The sequence below is a fragment of the Gopherus evgoodei genome, unplaced genomic scaffold (assembly GCF_007399415.2).
Source record: "Gopherus evgoodei ecotype Sinaloan lineage unplaced genomic scaffold, rGopEvg1_v1.p scaffold_249_arrow_ctg1, whole genome shotgun sequence".
NCBI lineage: Eukaryota > Metazoa > Chordata > Testudines > Testudinidae > Gopherus > Gopherus evgoodei.
Window position 1 is genome coordinate 1 of NW_022059912.1, and position 21,740 is coordinate 21,740.

The 21,740-nt window shown below is 52.4% G+C and overlaps 1 long non-coding RNA gene across 2 annotated transcripts; it reads right to left on the reverse strand.

Moving 5' to 3' along the window:
- Window positions 1–689: 689 nt before the first annotated feature.
- Window positions 690–4,573, reverse strand: LOC115640218. Of its 2 annotated transcripts, none has more exons than XR_003997845.1 (3): window positions 4,481–4,573; window positions 1,393–1,485; window positions 690–699 (listed from the first exon to the last, which is right to left on the reverse strand). It is a non-coding gene; the product is annotated as an uncharacterized LOC115640218 (long non-coding RNA). The 2 variants fall into 2 exon arrangements; XR_003997844.1 differs by having other exon boundaries at window positions 1,393–1,481; window positions 4,481–4,491.
- Window positions 4,574–21,740: the final 17,167 nt, after the last annotated feature.

Genomic DNA, 21,740 nt, shown 5'->3' on the forward strand with positions numbered 1-21,740 from the left:
CCCAACTATACATACAAAATGATGGGGTCTAAATTAGTTGTTTCCACTCAAGAGATGGATCTTGGAGTCACTGTGGATAGTTCTCTGAAAACATCCACTCAATGTGCAGCAGCAGTGAAAAAAAGTGAACAATGTAGGAAATAATTAAGAAAGGGATAGATATGACAGGATATATCATAGATCATATTTGTAAAAACAGCAAATAAATCCATGATACACCCACATCTTGAATACTGCATGCAGATGTCGCCCCATCTCAAAAATAGATATATTGGAATTGGAAAAGGTTCAGAAAAGGGCAACAAAAATGATTAGGGGTATGGGACAGTTATGCCAGACATAACCCCCAGTTTCACTTGAGCAAACAGGAGATATTTGATACTGTGTGATACGGCTCCTGTGCTCTGTTCCAAAAGTGTTCTGCAGCAGAGGAGGGTCTCTGGTAGTATGTGTGTCACTGGCCTATTGGGGTGATGCTGAAACAGGACAGAGTAGAGGTGGCATTGTGGGGATGGCATGAACATTCACTCTTCATTTCCCCTTCCAAGAACAGAAGGGACAGGAACCCTTACCCAGCAAGACCACCGTCTCATAGTTCTCCTGCATGACATCCCAGTAGAGGGCTCTCTGAGCGGGGTCCAGCAGAGCCCACTCTTCCCTAGTGAAATACACAGCCACCTCCTTGAAGGTCACCAGCCCCTGAAAGAGCAAGAGTCCAACACTAAGGACTTGCTGCCCCACTCACAGTCCCACTATTTGTGGCAGAGAGGAGTGAATCAAATGGAAGCTCTGGGTGGATCATAGTCCGGAGAGTCCCACCTCGACCTCGCTCAGAGTATCCAGCAAATACCAGGGTGAGGGGATGAAGAGAGAGCCCCTTGTCTCTCCCAGCAGATCCATCACCCCCCTACTAGCCACCAACTGATACAGGAGATGGAGCCCCTAGCAGGGTCCAGGGAGAGCTCACTGGTAGGAAGCCCAACACCCTCCTCATTGTGAGGAGCGGGATATGAAGGGAGAGGCAGCTCCAATAAGCCTGACTCATGGGTGCCCCCTTCATATCTCACAGCAGCCGCTGGTTAGTGAGGTCAGGCTCCAGTACTAGGAGTCTGGTCAGTTTGACTAGCTCCATGTAGATGGGCTATTTTCTTTCTTCACAAATTAGGGCATTTCCACCTCCAAACCTCCTGGGTCTGTTCCTAGAATCTAGGCCACTTAGTAAATAACTCCCAGTAGGTTTGCCACACCCTGGCCTCCTCCTTTCCCCATGCTGTGAATTTCCCGCCCCGCTCCAACCTCCAAACCAGACTGTGCAAACCTTCCCACCTCTGGTGTATTTGCTCTCCCTTTCCTCCAGCAGGAACCCACCAGCAACCCCCCGATAATCTCTACCTTAACTGACTCCACTGCAGCCATTTCTCTTCCCTGTCCCACGTCAGGCTGGGATGAGCTGGAGCAAAACATGGACGTCATTCTGCAGCCTGTCTGGGGGAGAAGGGCAGTTGTGGGCGTTTCAGAACCTGTTTTAGTTAATTTCACATCATAATTCCTCCAGGCCCTTTCCCTGCAGACAGACACCCTAGATTCTGTCATGCTGGGAAATGCTCAATCTGTTTATTACAATTTAGACCTGGCCCCTCCTGCCAGGCTAAGTCCACAGGCACATTTTTAACCTCCCTTCTCCCTCCCCTCACCCCTTCTCTGAACACAAGGCTAGAAAAGAGCAGAACCAAAGGAGTCACTGTGGGGGATTCCCACAGACACTGACCCCAAATTTTCCAAACGGAACCGAAAGTTCCTGCAGTTTTCAAAAGAGGAGAAAAGTAAAATCTGTGATTTCACACTAACAGTGTTTGATAAGTGGACAGAAAGTTTTCACAGTGACAGGGCACGTGACTGGGGAATGCCGGGCAGTGCTTGGAGCCAGGACTCTGGCACAAGTTGACCAGAGAGAAGGATCATGGTTAGCAGCAGCCCCCAGACACCCCCTAGTACCCAGAGCCCAGACCCCCCAGCCAGGGGCCCCAGACACCCCCCAGCCAGGATCCCATCAGATATTCCCTGGGACGCAGCCCCCAGAGTCCCTGGCCAGGGACCCCAGATACCCCTCAAAGCCCCACCGGCCAGAGAACCCCCACCACACCATGATTGCCAGGTTGGGAATCCCAAAGGGTTCCCCCCACCAAGGGCTCCCAGCAGCCAGGGACCCCCTCAAGGGACCCCCCACTGGGAACTCAGTCCCTCACTGCCTGCCTAGGAACTCCCCCACCCTCCAGAACGATCTACCCTGACATTTGCCTGGGACCCCCTCCTCTGCCCAGTGTGACCCCCTGATGCTTTACAGTGGGACCCCTCACTCTGCTTCCCTGGCATGCCCTGACCTAGTGCCAGGGATCCCCTCCCCCAGCTGTGTGCATTGGGCAGGGCAACAAAACCAGGAACCAGCAGGGGAAGCACAAACAGAGCCCCTGGCACAGAACCAGGCTCCCTCTAACTCCCTGTCCTGCCCCCACAAGAGACACCCACCCCCACTGTTCTGCAGCCACCAGGCCCCCAGCGATACCCATCTCCAGGACCCATAGCCTCAGGGATGGGCACATCACAACCACCCCCCCCCAAAACCCCAAACCTCCACAACCCACCAACCTGACTAGGGTACCCCCTGCCCAGCCACCCAGAGGCCTCCCCCTACCACAATGCCCCTTCAGCTGCAATCTCCCCACACAGACACCTTCCCTGCCCCTGCAAGTGTTACCTCACAGAGTGTGAGAGGTGGCTAGAAAGTTAACATCACCTCCTGCTGGCCAGTCACACAGGCAGAGGGAGCCTGGGGGGTGCTTCTTTAACAGGAGAATGGAAGGCCTGGCGGGCAAGAAAGGTCCACGGGCTGTCACTAGCAAATAATGGCCACCATGGATCCACCGCAGAGGCGGCTGCATCTTAGCACATTGGGAAACAACCCATCATATTCAATTAGAAATAAAACAACTAGAGAGAAGTGGGTCAAATGTTTGGGGTATTTTATATCAGTCTTTGAGATACGCAGAGAGAACCCTGTCACAAACGACATTTGACAACATGAGAGAAAACCACCAAGATCGGAGGGGATTTGATGTTGCTATTAAATAACTAGTGGAAAAGGGGGACTGTTGGACTGGATTTTATATGACTGTCCAATACATAAACAGAATGTGATGGTCCCCACCAGCCCCAGGGCAACTATTCACGTGAGCAGCTCAGAGCCCTTTGAGGAGCTGATTTAATGGGGGAGAGGGGGAGGTGGAAGGCTCCCTTGACAATTGAAGGGGGCCGCAGGGGGATTGGGAAATTGGGTCCGGGCAGTCTCCATGGGGGATGTGCTCCTTCCTTCCCTGCCCTGGCAGAGAACGGGCACCTCATCCCATCCCATCCCCACTCCAGGGAGACCATGTTCTGGGGAATGACCGAGGGCAACAATTTCCCACCCGAACAAGGACAAATCGCTTCAGATAAAATGGGTGGGAAAATCCACCACCCATCGGAGAGATTTTAAATTGACATTTGAGAAGTATGGAGAGAAAAGGGAAAATCAGAGGCAATTACAGAGCTGATCATTGGGGGGGGGGAGGAGAATCTCCCTGGATTTTATAGCCACGTGTGATAATGAGAGAGAAAAGGGGGTCAGGCTAGATGATCATAATGGTCCCTTCTGACCTTAAAGTCTATGAGTCTAAATCTTGAGAGAATGTGTGTGTGGGAGGAAGTGGCAAAAACAGCGACAGGATCCAATTAACTCACCTCCCCCCCCACCCCGGGAATGTCCTGGCTGCACAGAGACAGATCTACCCCCTCCACTCTAGTGATCTCCCCCTCCCTGCAACTCCAGCTTCTCCCCCCCGGCACCTCCGCCCCCACACCAAAAGGGGGGGGGCTCTGCCAGCGCCTCCCCCTGAGCTCAACTCCTGCTCCTCCCCCCAGCCCGGATTGTGCCCTTTAGCCCCCCTGGAACCCTGCCTCCGGCTGCCTGACCCCCCCCCACCGATTTCCTGCTCAGCCCGCCCCCCGCTCCCTGTTACTCCCCCGCCCCGCTCCAGCCCTGCCCCCAGCGCCCGGCGGAACGTTACGGCTGGTCCGGGCAGGGGGAATGGCAGCGGCTTCAGCAACTGTTACTGGGCATGCGCAGTGCCCGAAAGTAGCACATTGCTATGGGGAGCGATTTAATACACCGCCCCCCCCCGCCGGGCCCCAGGCTCCGCCCCCTCCCAGCGTGGTGGGCTGATCCTGCTGCAGCTCCACTGGGGCCGAGGCGGCTCCAAGGCTTCTCCCAGGCTCCCCGGGGTAGAGTCACTTTCCCGCCCCTCCCCCCGCGGTCTCTCACTCCCCGGGGGCTCCGGGTCACAATGTCCCACCGCCCTTCCCCCGCCTGCAGCTCCGGCTTCTCCCCTCCCGCCCCCGCCAGCCACACCAAGGGGAACCCCCGGGCCCCAGTCTCTGTCCCCACCTGGATCCCAGCGGGGCTGGGGGCAGATCCTGGCTGCAGCTGAGAACAGGGGCTCCGCTCCGGCTCGGGCGGCTTGAGCGCTGCTGGCAGCACGTGGAGAACGAAAGCAGCTGCTGAGCCCGGGTTCCGCGTCACAATGTGCCAGAGCCCCGCCCCCAGGAGCTGCCCCGCCCCCGGGCTGTGCCAGAGCCCCGCCCCCAGGAGCTGCCCAGTGTTGGGTCTCTGGGCTTTGTTCTCCTGCCTCCTTCTTCCCAGCACCCGCCCACCTTCCCTGCTCCCAGCTGCTCCCTTCCTGTGTCTGCAAACACCCCCCCTCCCGGGCTCGCTGCAGCGCTCGCTGGGGCTGTCTCCAGTGGCTGAAGTTGCCTCCATCTCTGCTTCACCTGGAGGGGGAGAGACGAAGAGAGGAGATGGTGCCAGGGTGTGAAAGCAGAATCAGGGGGCAGGGAAAGAAGGACTGTTTGGAAAGGTGGATTTTTTGCGGGGGGGGGGGTGATCCAGAGGGAGTCAGAAGAAGTTGGGCAGCAGAGGCTCAGGGAATTGAGGGGAACCCCCTGGGTGTCCCAGTCTTGGCCAGGGTTTATACAGCACCTTGCATAATATGGGGTCTGATTTCAGTCATGGTCTGTGCAGCACCTGGGAGTCCTGATGTCTGTTTCCTGATCACAGGCTCTGGGAATGGATAGAGGGAAACCTCAGCACCTGATGGTTAATGCAGCCCTGTGTGCAACCCCTGCTAGGGTAACTGGACAGCAAATGTGAAAAACTTGGACAGGGGGTGGGGGTAATAGGCAGCTATATAAGAAAAAAGACCCAAAAATCGGGACATCCCGTCACACTAGTCCCTGCTGCTCTCATAAGGGGTCGGCTTAGAGAGGGTTTGGCTATGCTTGCAGCTGTACAGCGCTGGGAGTTAAACCTGTCTTCGTACAACTGTGTAGGGAAAGCGCTGCAGTGTGGACACACTGACAGCTGCCAGCGCTGCAGTGTGGCCACATTTGCAACATTTGCTGCGGTGTTGGGAGTGGTGCAGTATGGGCAGCTATCCCAGCATTCAAGTGGCTGCAATGTGCTTTTCAAAAGAGGAGGGTGGGGGAGACAGATCGAGTGGCTTTTTGGAGCTGACACTGTGTCAGCTCCCTGCCTGGCAAGTTCCAACCCCTTCCCCCACCCCTCTCTCATTCACTAAATGCAAATAGCCGCCTTTGTTTTTTCCTCACAGACCAGATAAGCAGCTGCTCCAAAACAGACCCCTCTCCGCCCCCGTGCCCGCCGGGCTGCTTCTCTCCTCAAGCAAACACCAGCTGTGGGCGTTCCAAAGGGATCCTCCTGCCTCTGCTCATTCACTGCAAACAGGAGCTGGGACTGGTTTTTAGATAAGCAGCTCTGGGAGCCTCGAGCTCACAACAAAACAAACAGGCATCACACCAAAACAAAGAGCGTTATCTCTACTTAAAAGCATTATGGGAAGGTTCCGGAGGTCAGTGACAGCGTAGTAAGATTAATCACTGTTTACACTGGCACCCCAGCGCTGCAGCACCAGTGCTGTTCTCTTTATTCCTCTCGTCGAGGTGGAGTACATGCAGCGCTGTAGCCAGGGAGATACAGCGCTGTATGTGCCTTGCCAGTGTGGACGGGGAGTAAGTTACAGCGCTGTAAAGCCACCACCAGCGCTGTAACTCTCCAGTGTAGCCAAGGCCTGAATTGTAGTAATAATAGCAGCCAAGAGTCCGGTGGCACCTTATAGACTAACAGATGTATTGGAGCATGAGCTGTCGTGGGTGAATACCCACTTCGTCAGATGCAACAATAGTCCCATATGGGCTAGTGGTCAGGATTCCTGGTTTTCACCCAGGTGGCCTGGGTTCAGCTTCTGGTGTGGGAAGAGTGCAGAGCTTTTGCCCAGAGTGGAGACAGGAAATAAAAGGAACAGGAAGGGATCCTGCCAGCAGTGGAGTTAGACAGTGTGGGGAGGGGACCCCAGAAGTGGGGGTGGGGGAGATGAGGGAAGGATCCCAGCAGTGTGGGAAGTTGACAGCCTGGAGAGCACAGGCCTGGCATGGGGACCTGGAAGAGTGAATGTGTCCCTCTAAACCCATCAACTGCAGACTAGGCAGGCTTGGAAGAATTGCATATTTGTTGGTAAATGTCAATTTCTGTGTAAACACACAACCCAACGGCAAAATATTTCCATCGATAATCATCAAAATTGACAGATGGGCAAAGTAAGAAACATGCTGCTTGAGAACTTACCCTGTTGTAGGAGCAGCAGTGATCTGTGTGCTCTGTATACCCTGTATGCTCAAAAGGTCTGTTGCACTCCCCACCCCTTGTCTCCTTTCCCTCTTTGAATGCCTGCGAAGTGGCTTTCCCCCTCTCCTTTGTACATCCAGTGAATGCCCTTCGCCCGGCCCGTCTGGCCAGTGGTTCGCTGTGTTACATTCCCTCGTGCCTCAGGGAGACTGACCTTCATCGCACCATCCATCACTGTGCTGTGGGACACTTACCTTAAAGGATGCTGACATCTCCACTGCCAGGCCTGTCCTGGGAGTGTGAGTATATGAGTGTGACACCCTCCCTCTTCCCTTCTTTTGAGCTTAGCTATAAAGCTAATAAATGTGCTGCTCTCTGCCAAACTCTGTGGGGGAGGGGCGTTATTAGTCCTCTCTAAGCTTACTAACTGACCCAATTTTGGATAACACAAGCAACATTGTTTGATCTGTTATTGTACCAAAGGGGGAAGATGGTTGTCTATAAAGGAGGGTGAAGACTAAATGCCTCTGTAGAGAAGGGGATTTGAACTCATGTGGGCAGAGCATAATGGGGTAGCAGTCCATCACCTTAACCACTCGGTCACCTCATCTGAGCTGTCAAGAAACAGACAGGAGGAGAAATCTAAGGCTGGCAGAGATAGGGATATGATGGAGTTTTTAAATACTAAGCGTAAGCAGGGTCTGAATGAGCTCCCCCGTCACATCTAGTGAGGAGCTGGGGAAAGACTTCAGGAACAGACCGTGTTTGCACAGACACACCTACTCTGCCTAGCTATGCAGCATGGTGGGGCCGCTTCCCAAAAATGACCAGTTTGGGATGATGGTGGGTTACAAATCACTTTAGGATTGAGTGGAATAAAATGTTATTCTCCTTCCTGTATGAGTGAAGGGCAGCAGAACATATCTAGTCTGTCCTGACGGAGGGGTAGGTGGGTGAGGAATAGCTTTTATTGGACTGCAGAGAAGTGATTGAGGATGTCACCATAAACCAGTGGTCCCCAAACATTTCACATTGTGCCCTCTTAGCCATGGCTGTGGCCCCTCGGAAGCCACAGTCGAGAACCGGTGCTGGGAGTGGGGCTGTTGCTTACTGGGGAGAGGGATGCCGGTAGGGGTAAAAGGGTCAACGCCGGGCTGGAGCCAGAGTCTCAGGCTGAGGGTGGGGTTGGGGAAGAGCTGTGGCAGAGTGGTGCTGAGTGGTGCTCCTTCCCTGCCCTCCATGTGGGCTGGCTCAGGTCCTGAGATGCCCCCATGAATGTTCCTCTGTGTCCCCCTAGGAGTCATGCCCCACATTATGGGGACCACTGAACCCTACTCGCTAAGCCGGGGCTAGTGATGCCAAACCCCTGGGAAAGAGAGAACAAGTGTGGGGGTCCCAGCACCAGAACCATGCCCCCCCTTCTGTCTGTGGCTCTGCCCCCTTCCACACCTTCCACCCATGGCCCCATCCACTGTCATCTCTGTTCCACCCCTTCCCCCACCAGCCCCACCCTATCACTCCTTTACCCCTGCCCCGCTGTTGCCCTGAGACCAGAGAAGCTCTGTGCCCCTGCTGCAGCCCCAGGGACGTAGCAGGGAGTGGGAGCTCCTCCAGCCCTGGGGCTGATATGGGGGAGACTTTTCCCGGGGGACCTAACTTGGCCAGGGCCCCTGGTCATGGGCCCCACTGTCCCCTTGGCAAGACTGAGCCCCCTCCCCCCTGAGCCTCCATTACGAGCCGCCCGGGCTACCACTGCTCAGTGTGTGGCCAGTCTTTGTGTTTTCTGCTGCTCGTTCTGGGGAGCCTGGCCGGCCTTAGGGGTGGGGCCCGCCGGCAGCCGCCCAGGGCTCCAGGGGTCAAAGGGCATCGTGTGGCAGTGCAAAGGTGCTCACTGCTCTCCCCTGCCCCAATGCTCCTCCGTGGGCCCATAGAGGGTTGGGGGGAGTGAGGAGCAACACTATATGCTCCATGCGTCCTGGTCACTTTCCCCACCTGGACTGTGCTGTGAGGGGAGCATCAGAAGCTGCTGCTCTCTGCCCTCCCGCTATGCAGCCTGGCTGAGGAAAGTGACCTGGATGCAGGGAGCTCGGATGATCTCACTTCTTGCCCCCACATCCCACAGCCCCTAGGGGTGCCCAGATGAGCAGCGTTCCAGGGAGGAGTGGGGGGCAGCAATGCCAGCTGCTCCATGCACACAGGTCAGTGTCCCCACGTGGGTGCAGGAGGGGGTGCAGGGGTTTCTGTGATGCCTATTCTATCAATATCGTCACTTAATACCAGGCACTCAAATTCACCCGTCTTAGCATTTGTATTTAAGCACTTCTAAAATGTGTCCCATTTTAGCTGTCTGCTATTACATGATGTAATTGAGGGAGACTCTTTCATTTCACTGTTTCTCATCAGATCCTACCTGTACATTATCATCTTCCATCCTCTCCACCTTACTAGGCTATAGAGAATCCCTATGAATAGTTCCCCTCCTAACGGATGTCTCTGTCTGAACCCTGTGCTCCTCAGCGCCTGTCGGCTTTCCCCCAGCTCTGAGGCTGTGTCTACACTGCGCACCTCACCACGACGCAGCTGTGCCACTTTGACTGTGCCATTGTAGGGTGCGCTGTGTGGCCGTTCCTTATCGCTGGGAGAGAGCTCCCCCGGCAACAAAACCAAACCACCTCCAACGAGGGGCAGGAGCTTCGTCACCGGGAGCACAGCTCCACCTATGAACTGCTCTTCACACTGCCGCTTTTCATGGCTCAAATTTTGGCATTCGGGGAGTGTTTTTTCTCACCGCAGAGAGATAAAATTTTAACCAACAAAAGCCAAAATTAAAAAAAACTCCTCTGCAACCTATTTAATTTTACCTTTATACAACTTTTATACTGCCTCCAGTTTTGGTGTCCTCATTTGAAAAAGATGTTGTGAAATTGGAGCTGGGGCAGCAAAGAGCCACCAAATGTTCTGAGGGCTGGAGAAAAATGCCTTCCAGTGAGCTATTGAAAGAGCTCAACCTGTTTAGATTATCAAAAGAAGATTGAAAGGTGACTTCATTGAAGTGTTGAAGTGCCTTAATGGAAAGAAAAGATTGAGTGTTAAAGGGCTCTTTAATCAATCAGAGAAAGGCATAAAAAGACCCAATGGCTGGAAAAGAGACAAATTCCTATTACAACTAAGGCACAAATATTCAACAGCGAGGATGATTCACCACAATAACAAGCTACCAAGGAAAGTGGTGGATTCAGCATCTCTTGATGTCATTTAATGAAGACTACATGCCTTTCTGAAATGGGTTTGCCCCAAAAGTAGCTCTTGTGTCATACAGGAGGCCTGTGATATGCAGGGGGTCAGATTACATTCTCTAATGCTCTCTTCTGGCCATAAAGTCGACTAACTTCTGAAAAACTGAGTGTAGCATTGGGAGCAGCATCTGATCTTTTCCTGTCTAGCCAGCTTGCTACCTAGAACGAATGCTCCTTGAGTGGGGTGCTCCACAGAGAGTAGCTCAAACCTCCAAAGTGCCTGGCAAGGGGCAAGACATTGGCACAGCAAGGGAAAGATGTGGCAGTGACATCACAAAGGGCTTTTGCAGGACCTCAGACTATTGGTCAAAGGTGGTGGGGAGGTGGTGACCCCACAGAGAGATGCTGACATGAGCCAGGCAGGCCAGGGGCAAGGGGCAGGGAAATCTCAGAGACCCCTGTGGCTTTGCTTCAGCAAGTCTCCTTCTCCAGGTCTCTCTTTGAGAACTGAGAGAGTATTTGGGTTCACGGACGTGAGCGCCAGGAGAAACCTCTTTTGAGTATTCTCCTTCCCTTTTTGTGATTTTACTAGAAAACAGCCATCCCTGTTTAGAAGGTAAGAGCCTCCTGGAGGTTTGAAACCTGTTCAGTCTGATCCATCTGGTGAGAGTTGAATTCTAGGCATGGAAAGCACTAGCTTAAAGAGGTAGAATTTTATTGCTCACCTGGGATTTTGTCCCTTAGAATCACTGGGGACATTAGGGTTTGTCCTTTTTGTTTCACCTTTTCCTCCATCCATCCCTCCTTTCTCTTAGTCTCTTGCTTCTTTGTCCTTTCTCCAGTTCCCCTTCCAACACCAGGATGTGCATGCATGTGTGTGTGTGTGTGTGGGTCTGTGTATGTTGCGGGGCAGTGCTCTGCAGCTCCCACTGTGGGAGGTTCACCCAAATATGTGGGGCTGAACTAGTGCTCGGGCAGTGATCCCCACCAGTGACCTGGGCCATCCTTTGGGCTGTCTGCTGAGAACCCTCAGCCTCCCTTCCTCAGTCTCTACCCTGATTGGCTGAGCAGGGGGTTATTGACAGGGAGGAGGGTCAGGTCCTTTTTGTTCTCTTTTAAGACCAAGGAAAGAAGTCAGAATCAGTTCTATGTTTGATGAATTTTGCTGCTTCTCTGCATTCATTGTCTCTGAGCAGTTCATGATTCTCTCTAACATTGCAGTTCTCCTGAAATACTTGCTGAATTATTACTGTCGCTGTTGTTGGTATGGAGCTCATCTGAGAGCACTTTATTCAGGTCATTCAATGGATGAAATTCAAGATCCAATGGTTAGTTTGAATATAAGGGCTCTTGGGTCCTATTCCCAACTCTGCCACTGCCTGGCTGTGTGACCTAAGACAAGTCAATTCTCCTTTCTCAGCCTTAGCTTTTCCCTCTTTCAAGTAGGGATAATAATGATCTGCTCCTACCTACCTGACGGTGGGTGGAGGATGGGGATCCATTGGAGAGTGTCACTTGGAGTAGGGCATAATATGAGGTGTCCTATTACATTTACTCAGAGCAGATTAACACATAATAGAATAGCTGAAATAGTCTATTTTATTTGTATTTTTTATTTTGAAATTGTTAAGAGCAGCAACGACTTAGCTCAGACTGAAGCATCTTATCTAATGTTTGAGATCTAAGTGTCTCCTCTTTGTGTGTGACGAGACAATTTAACACACTGTGACGAACAGGAGATGCTTTTGTTTTGCAATACAATATTTTTGCAAAGAACTTTCATCCCACTTGTTATAATTCTGAGAAACAAGCTGGTTTAGTCTGAATGGGATTTTCTGACAGAAATGGTTTCAATGAAATTTCTCCACCATCTCGATTCTTGGGCTTTATCCCTGCCTCGGGGTGGTTTACTGTCTGTTAGAACAGGAGTCGGGACTGGTGGCTTCTCTTTCTGGCTCTGCCAGCTGCCTTGCTGTGTAGGCCCTTGGGGAGGTCACTTCCCTTCTCTGGACCTCAGGCTCCTCCCCATCTGTCCAATGGGAACAGGGACAATTCTCGAACTCTGGGCAGTGGTGAGCCTGAGTGAGAGAAGGGGTGTTAAAGCTCTGTGTGAAGGAGAAAGGGGAGTTTCACAGTGTTTAGCACCAACAAATTCTAAAGTTTGCTAAAATGTCTAGTCTGTGGAAACAGGAAATGGTCGGGGCCAAACTTTTTAACCACTGCCCTTTTTAAAGCCCATTCAGGGATGTGAGTCCTGTCTTTTAGGTACCTGGGGTTCTTTGCCAGCAGGAGAGAAGAGGTTCCTGCCTCCATTTTTGTGGCCTTAACAAACCAGATGTTGTGCCCCAGTTCTCGTCTGTGACCCCTGAAAAAGAAGATCTTCCCATCCATGAACAAGACAGGACCTTTCTCTAAAAGGGGAACAAAGAGACCCCTGAGACTTACAGACTAGATAGCCTCACTGCCATAGCTGGAGAGATCCTGCAATACATTCCTAAATAATCAGTTTGTCAGCAGCACCTACAGGATCATTTGGTTCTTAGGACTAGTGAGCATGGATTTGTCAAGAACAAATCATTCCAAACCAATCATCTTTCCTTCTTTGGCAGGGTTTTGGGCCTGGTGGAGGTGGGTAAACAGTAGATGGGATCTAGCTTGGTGTTACTAAGGCTTTTGACACAGTTCCGTAGGACATTCTCACAAGTGAATGAGGGAAATGCAGTCCAGCTGCAATCAGTGTAATGTGGGTTCAGAGCTGGTTGAAAGCCCAGACTCCAGGAGCCCTTCTCCATGTTTGGCTGTCCAACGGAGAGGGTGTACCTAGCTGGTCGGGCAGGGATCTGTCCGGGATCCAGAACTATTCAATATTTTCATGAATGATTTGGAAAATGGAGTGGAGAGCATGCTTCTAAAATTTGCAAATGACACCAAGCACTTTGTAGCACACAATTGGAATTCAAAAGACCCTTAACAAATTGGAGACTTGATCTTCTTGAGCCAAACTCTGTGGTTGGGCCCCTCTCTCTAGACTGGTCTGATGTGAAACCCCAGAGCCAAACACTCCTCCTGGGCAGTGAGTTCCTCCCTTGAATGGTCAGATGCTGCTTAGCACTGTCAGAACAGCTTTTGCTGGGGGATTCTCCCAGCACGTTCCAATAGTGGGAAAGTATGAAATTCCCATTTGACTGCTGGGGACAGAGCCCTAGAGGGGGGAGCAACTTGCCCAAAGTCCCCCAGGAAAAGGAAAACAACCAGCAGTGGAACCAATAGGAAACCCAGTAATGGAACTCAGGAGTCCTGGGGGTGTGCTAGGGTGACAAGATGTCCCGATTTTATAGGGATAGTCTGAATTTTGAGGTCTTTTTCTTATCTAGAATCCTAAAACCTCCCACCCCCTGTCCCGATTTTTCACACTTGCTGTCTGGTCACCCTAGGGTGTGCACATGTATGGGTCCCAGCTGCTCTTTGCCCCCTCATTGAAGCACATGTTCAGGGTTACTGCCCTGGGAACTGCAGGGCACCAGTGGACATGGGGTTGGCTAGAGGTAGGGTCTGGCTGCAGGCAGGGCAAGGGATGCGGGGCTGGCTGGCCTCAGGCAGGGGGGTGGATCAGGGGTTGGCTGGAGACAAGGCAGGGGGTGCGGGGCTGGCTGCAGACAGGGCGTGCAGGGCTGGTGCAGGCTGGGGGTGTGTGGGGGCTGGCTGGATTTGGGCAGGGCCACAGGGGGGTGTGGCAGGAGTTGGCTGGAGACAGGGCAGGGGTGTGTCAGGCTGGCTGCAGGACTGACTGCAGGCAGGGCAGGGAGGATGCGGCTGTGTGGGCAGGGCAGAAGGTGCAGGGCTGGCTGGAGACAGAGGCTGGCTGCGGGCAGGGCAGGGCAGGGGGTGCAGGGCTGGCTGCAGGGAGGGCATGGGGCAGGGCCGGTGCAAGGGTGTTTCATGCCCTAGGCGAAACTTCAATCTTGCGCCCTCCCCTCCTGCACCCCACCCTGAGGCGCCCCATCTGTGGCAGCTCCCCCCCTCCACCCTGAGGCATCTTGTGGCAACTCCCCTGCTCTGCCCTGCAGCACCTCCCCTTGCCCCAGCTCACCCCTGCTCCGAGCATGAGCACCCCGAGCACACCGTGGCCACATCACTTCTCCCACCTCCCAGGCTTGTGGCGCCTAAGCCTGCCAGGCAGTCAAGCTCCCTCCTCTGAGCCACAGCAGCCCTGACAGTTGACAATAGAGGCACCTTAACCCCTGAGTTCCTTCAGTGTGTCCCCCTCTGGGGTCCAGCTCTGATCACCAGATACTCAGGGTATGTCTATACCACCTGCCGAATAAGTGGGCAGCGATTGATGCAGCGGGGGTCGATATATCGCGTCTAGTGTAGATGCAACACATCGAGTGCTCTACCCTCGACTGCTGTACTCCAGCTTGGTGAGAGACGCAGGCAGAGTCTAGGGGTAGCTGCAGCAGTCCACTCACCGCGACTGTGACATTATAAGTATAATCTAATATCTCATTGAAAGGTGACAGGGCCAGAAAGAGTTAATTAACTCACCTCACCGACTGACCTGACCCATAGGTGAACCTTAAGAACTGGTTAGCAAGATATGTAAATGAACAGAGCTTTGAAATGCAAGTCTGCAGTGTTAGAGGTAGAAGGGGAGGTGTTTGCTCAGGTCTTGTGATGTCAGCAAACAAGTATTGTCTGTTGCTATAGTTTTAATTCAAAGAGCAAAAAAGAAATATTAACATTTATTATAATACTTGAGTGAAATAGTATTATTGTCTCTGTGTCTCTTTGAAGGTTGTGGTAACCTGTATTTGAACTGTTTGATGGATAAATTATCCTGTACTAATTGCCAGGATGTTTGGTAGGAGAGTTAAGCCTATTGTTTTCTCAGGCTGAAAGGCTGCTGGAAATGTATAAGAAGCCTGGGACACGACCCTTCTTCATCTCAGATCTGCTTTGGGTTTCAAGAGGGGGAAACCTTAAGCCACAAGGATTGAGATCCCCAATCATTGACTGGAGCCACCCTGAATAAGGAAATTGGACTATAACCTATGGACTATTTCTAAAAGGACTTTTGGCAACTACAAGCTCACCTCTACTATGTATCTGAACCTCAAGAATTGAATTCAAGTCTATATGTCTATTAATCTTTTAACCAACACTCTCTCTCTTTTCTTTTCTAATAAATTTTAGCTTAGTTAATAAGAATTGGCTCTAGCATGTATTTTGAGTGAGATCTAAGTTATAATTGAACCTGGGTATGTGGCTGATCCTTTGGGATCGGAAGAATCTTTTCTTTTATATGATGAAGTAAGATTTTCAGGAATCATCATCATATCTGACAGGTGTGTCTGGACGGAGGCCTGAAGCTGGGTACTTTAAGGGAACTGCGTGGTTTAAACTTCTAAGTAACCAGTGAGGTACTACAGAAGCTGTTTTGTGTTGGCTTGGTAAATCTAAGTATTGAAATAACCACTAGCATTTGGGATTTGTCTGCCCTGTTTTGTTTGCAGTTCACCCTGATTGAGTGACCTGAGCTGGCTCCCACGGGCAGCACCGTCACACCTACATCCAGGCTGTAGGGGTCTGGGGGGTCTTAGGGGCGTTGGGGTGCACAGATACCTACGTCCAGGCCGTAGGGGCCCTAGGGGGGCTTAGAGAGTTTTGGGGGGGGACACAGATACCAATCTCCAGGCTTTAGGGGTCCCAAGGGTGCTTAGGGGGTTCGTGGAGTGCACACATTCCTAAATCCAGGCTGTAGTGGTACCAAAGGGGGGCTTAGGGGTTAGTGGAGGGCATAGATACCTACGTCCAGGCTGGAGGCATCCTGGGAGTCTTAGGGGATTTTTGGTGGTCCAAAATACCTATGTCCAGACTGTAGGGATACCAGGGGGTCGTAGGGGTTCGGGTGGGCACAGATACGTATGTCCAGGCTGTATTGGTTCCGGGGGGGGGGTTTAGAGGTTTCGTGAGGGGCACAGATATCTACGTCCAGATTGTAGATGTCCCATGGGGGGTTAGGAGGTTTGTCGGAGTGCAAATACCTACGTCCAGGCTGTAGGGGTTCCTGGGGGTTAGGGGGCTTCTGAGGGGCACATATACCTACGTGCACACTGGAGTGTCCTGGGGGGCTTATGTAGTCTATATGGGGCACAGATACCACTGTCCTGGCTGTATAGGTCCCTGGGAGGCTTAGAGGGTTTGTGGGGAGCACAGATATCTATGTCCAGGCTAAAGGTGTAATAGGGGTAATTAGGGGATCAGGGCAGACACAGATACCTAGTCCAGCATCTAGGGGTCCCCAGGGGATTCGGGGATGAGGGAAACAGATACCTACGTCCTAGCTGCAGGAGTCCTAGGTGGTTTAGGAGGTTTGTTGGAGTCACAGATACCTACGTCCAGGCTGTAGGGGTTCTTGTGGCTTTAGGGGGTTTCTGGGGGTCACAGATAACTACATGCAGACTGGAGGGGTATTGGAGGGCTTAGGAAATTTATGGGGGGCACAGATACCAACGTCCTGGCTGTAAAGGTCCCTGGGGAGCTTTGCGGGTTTATGAGGGGCACAGATACCAGCGTCCTGGCTGTAGATGTTCCTGGGGCGCATAGAGGGGCTGTGGTCGCACCTAACCCTACATCCAGGCTGTCGGGGTCCCGTGGGGGATTAGGGGGTTCGTGGGGAGCTCAGATAACTACGTCCAGGTTGGAGATGTCCTGGGAAGGATTAGGGAGTTTCTGGGGTGCACAAATACCTATCTCCAGGCTGCAGGGGTCCCTGTTGGCCTTAAGGGCTTGTTGGGGGCAGAGATAACTATCTCCCATCTTTAGGGGTCGCTGGGGAGGCTTAGATGGTTTGTGGGGGGGCCAAATACCTACGTCCAGGCTCGAGAGGTCCCTGGGGGGCTTATAGGGTTCGTGGGTGGCACAGATACCTACGTCCAGGCTAGAGGGGTGACTGAGGGGGGTTGTGGGAGCACAGATACCTAACTTCAGGCTATAGGGGTTCCAGGGGTGCTTAGGGGTCAGAGCAGGCACAGATACCTACTTCCAGGCTGTAGAGGTCCCGAGGGGATTGGGAGCTCTGGGGGGCAGAGATACCTCCTTCCAAACTGGAGGTCACCCTGGGGGTTTAGTGCATTTGTGGGGTTCTCAGATACCTATGTCCAGGCTGTAGGGGTCCCGGGGGGCCTTAGGGGATCGTGGGGGGCACAGATACCTATCTTCAGGCTATAGGAGTCCCAGGGGTGCTTAGGAGGTGGGGGGCACAGATACCTATGTCCAGCCTGTAGGGGTCCCTTGGGGGGCTTAGGGGTTTGTGGGGGTAAAGATACCTACATCCTGGCTGAAGGAGTCCTCAGGGGGTTCGTGTGGGTCAGAGATACCTACGTCCAGGCTGTAGGGGTCTTGGGGGTCTTAGGGGGTTTCTGGAGGTCACAGATACCTCCGTGCAGACTAGATGGGTTCCGGGGCATTAGGAGGTTTATGGGGTGCACAGATGACAACTTCCAGGCTGTACAGGTCCCTGGGGGGCTTAGGGGGTTGTGGGGGACACAGATACCTATGTCAAGGCTGGAGGGGTCCCTGGAGGGCTTAGCGGTTCATGGAGGCACAGATACCTATGTCCAGCTGAGCTTTTCCCTGGGGGCAGCCTGTGCGCAGCTGCGATCAGCTGTTTGCTGGGCAGGCTCTGCTGAACTGCTCCCCTTTCCCTGCTCCTGTGGGGGCTGAGTGAGTCCCCCCCCACCAAACAGCCTCAGGGGTCGGGGTGGGTGGGGGTGTGGGTCCAGCAGCAGCACAGCCCGCCCCGCTCCCTGGGGCTGCCCCCCACCTCTCAGGCTGATGGCTCTGCCATGGCCTCTGCGTGAATCACTGCTCCCTGCCCGCCAGGTTCGGCTCCAGCCACAGCAACATCAGGTGCCCCGGGGAGCCCAGCTAGGCTGGGGCTGGGGGCAGTGGTAGGTTGGGGGGAGGAGAAGCTCCAGATACCGGCAGGGGGCGGGGGGAGAGGAGCCGAGCTGGAGTGGGGGAGGAGAAGCCCTGGGCCCCTGCAGGAGCTGCACTAGGGGATGGTGAAGGGAGAAAGGAGCCACCCTGGGGCAGGGAGGAGAAGCCCTGGACCCTGGCAGAAGATGTGGGGCTGAAGTCCCTGGCTCCAGAGCCCCAGCCACCTTAGTGGCAAAAGGGTCAGGGCTTCAGCCTTGCAACCACTCTGTGTGGAGCTGGCCTGAGCCCCTCTCGCTCCCATCCCCCCGTGGAGCTGGCTCCCACTCTCCAGCTGTGGAGAAATTCAGCCCCAATCTCCCCATGTTGGGATCTCCATTTCCCCCACCGGCACCCAGCCATAAATGGATTTAGCCCAGGAGGCAGGATCAGCATTGGCCCCATTTGGCAGGTGGGCTTTAGGGCACAGAGAGGTGCAGTGACTTTTCCCAAGGCTAAGCAAGGAGTCTGTGGCATAGCAGAGACTCAAACCCAAAACACCTGAACCTGAGTCCTGTGCCTTAACCACAAGGCAACCTTCCCACCGAAAGGGAGAGATCCTCCTCTGCCACTTTGAGTGTGTGGGTGGGAGCAGCCACTGGACAGAGCTGCCAGGAGGTGGGGAGGTTGGATAGTTGGGGGGTGATTAGTGGGTCTGGGGGTCTCTGGAGGGGGCAGTCATGGGACAAGGAGCAGGGGGATTGGATGGGTTGAGGGCTCGGGGGGTGCCTGTCAGGGGGTGGAGTAGGGTTGGGGCAGGCAGGGAGCAGAGGGAGTTGGATGGGTCGGGAGTTCTGGGGGGTCCTGTCAGGGGGCAGGGAGCGGTTGGATAGGAGTGGGAGTTCCGGGGGTCTATCTGGGGGCAGGGGTGTGGATTAGGGTCAGGGGGACAGGTAGGGGGCAGGGTCCTAGGGAGGCAGTTACAGTGGGGGGGGTCTCAGGAGGGGGACCAAACCCTGGGATAGGTTTTGCAGCAAGACAAGATAGCACAGTAGCCAATGGTTAACAGGTTACATAATGTCTCCACCCTTGGTCTCAAGTTAGTAAGTTAACATTTCATTAACTCTTTGATAAAATGTTATTAATATAAAATATATATGTTGAATTCTGATTTGGGGTCTATAGGAATGGAGCAACTCCTTTGATTGTCCAACAGGTACAATCCTAGGGGTTAAAGCAAAGAAACAGTGAAAGTATATGACAATAAAGATTGTTTTCTGTGTGTCTGAAGGCAGGCATTGGTCCTTGGGAAGGGAGGTGAAAGGATGCCATATCTTATACTGACATGTGCCAACTTTTCATAAACTCAGGGTTGGATCTGTGGGAAGAACGTCTGCCTACAGAAGAGACTGACACAATAGGAACAGGGATTCTTTGTTCAATCTGCAACTCTGAATAAGACACAATTCTTTAGTTCTTAGATCCAACACCTGGCAATTTGCTGACCAAGCCAATCTTAGCAAACAAGGCTTTCTGTTAACCCAGCTTTCTTTTAGCTGGTCACTATTTGCTAGGCTTCTCGTCCCTTCACCCTACTCTGGACTTTGGGTCTGGAAAAGAGCTGGCACAATCCATAGACCAGGTTGTTATACAAAATGCACATGAATTTTAACCCTTCACGTACAGTAATGGCAAAGTTCTTGGTTCAGGCTTGTAGCAGTGATGGAATAAACTGCAGGTTCAAATCAAGTCTCTGGAGTCCATCCACAGCTGGGATGGGTCATTCAGTCCTTTGTATAGAAATTCAGTTTGTAGCAATGTCCCTAAAGAGGTGTGAAGCAGGATTGGAGACAAGGCATCAGCCTTTTATAGTCTCTTGCCATGTGGTATTTGCTTTCTTTGTCCCAATGACACTCTATCCAGCACTTGGCATAGAAAAACCTTAGAGTTCTGTCCATAGGCAGGTCCCTGCATACCTTGCTGAGTCACAAGGCGTATCTGCCTTCTCTCAATGGGTCGATTGTATAGCTGATGGTCCTTAATGGGTCATCAGGCAGGCTAGGCAGAACTGACACCAACTTGTCTGGCTGGGGTGTTCCCTGGAAGCAGAGCACAAGTTTGAATTAGGAACAGCATAGAGCCAATATTCATGACGTCAACTACAAAAATGATACACATCTAGACATAGCATCATTATAATCAACCAATCAAAACCTCTGCATAAACCCCTTACACAACAACCTTTCTACAATTTTGGTTGCAAATATAGAACCGTGGCTGCAACAGTGATCTATACAGTTACAGATTATGTCAATAACGTCACAGGAGGTGACACGGCATCAGTGAGACTGATACTGGAATACTGCCTCCAGTTTTGGTGTCCTCATTTGAAACAGATGTTGTGAAATTGGAGCTGAAGGAGCAAAGAGCTACCAAATGTTCTGAGGGCTGGAGAAAAATGCCTTCTAGTGAGTTATTGAAAGAGCTCAACCTTTTTAGCTTCTCAAAAGAAGATTGAAAGGTGATTTCATTGAAGTGTTGAAGTGCCTTAATGGAGAAAAAAGATTGGGTGTTAAAGGGCTCTTTAATCGAGCAGAGAAAGACATAACAAGACCCAATGATTGGAAGGTGAAAAGAGACAAATTCATGTTACAACTAAGCCCCAAATAGGATGATTCACCACAGGAACAAGCTACCAAGGAAAGTGGTGGATTCAGCATCTCCTGATGTCATTCAATGAAGACTAGATGCCTTTCTGGAATGTGTTTGCCCCAAAAGTAGCTATTGTGTCATACAGGAGGCCTGTGATATGCAGGGGGTCAGATCAGATGCTCTAATGGTCTCTTCTGGCCATAAAGTCGACTAATTTCTGAAAAACTGAGTGTAGCATTGGGAGCAGAGTCTGATGTTTTCCTGTCTAGCCGGCTTGTTGCCTAGAACGAACGCTCCTTGAGTGGGGTGATCCACAGGGAGTAGCTCAAACCTCCAAAGTGCCTGGCCAGGGGCAGGACATTGGCACAGCAAGGGAGGGGGGTGACAGTGACATCACAAAGGCCTTTTGCAGGACCTCTGACTATTGGTCCAAGGTGGTGGGGAGGTTGTGACCTCACAGAGAGATGCTGACATCAGCCAGGCAGGACAGGGGCGAGGGACCAGGGAAACCTCAGAGACCCCTGTGGCTTTGCTTCAGCAAGTCTCCTTCTCCAGGTCTCTCTTTGAGGACTGAGAGAGTATTCGGGTTCACAGACGTGAGCGCCAGGAGGAACCTCTTTCGAGTTTTCTCGTTCCCTTGTAGTGATTTTACTAGAAAAAGCCGTCCCTGTTTAGATGGTAAGAAACCTGTTCAGTCTGATCCATCTGGTGACAGTTGAGTTCTAGGCATGGAAAACACGAGCTTAAGGAGGCAGAATTTTATTCCACACCTGGGATTTTGTCTCTTAGAATCACTGGGGACACTAGGGTTTGTCCTTTTTGTTTCACATTTTCCTCCATCCCTCCCTTCCTCCATCCCTCCCTCCTTTCTCTTCGTCTCTTGCTTTTCTACTTTCTCCTGTTCCCCTCCCAACAGAAGGAGAGGAGTGTGTGTGTGTGTGTGTGTGTGTGGTGAGACAGTGCTCTGCAGCTCTCACTGTGGAAGGTCCACCCAAAAATGTGGGGCTGAACTAGGGCTCGGGCAGTGATCCCCACCAGTGACCTGGGCCATCCTTTGGGCTCTCTGGTGAGAACCCTCAGCCTCCCGTCCTCCGTCTCTACCCTGATTGGCTGAGCAGGGGGTTATTGACAGGGAGGAGACTCAGCTCCTTGTTGTTCTCTTTTAAGACCAAGGAAATAAGTCAGAACCAGTTCTGTGTTTG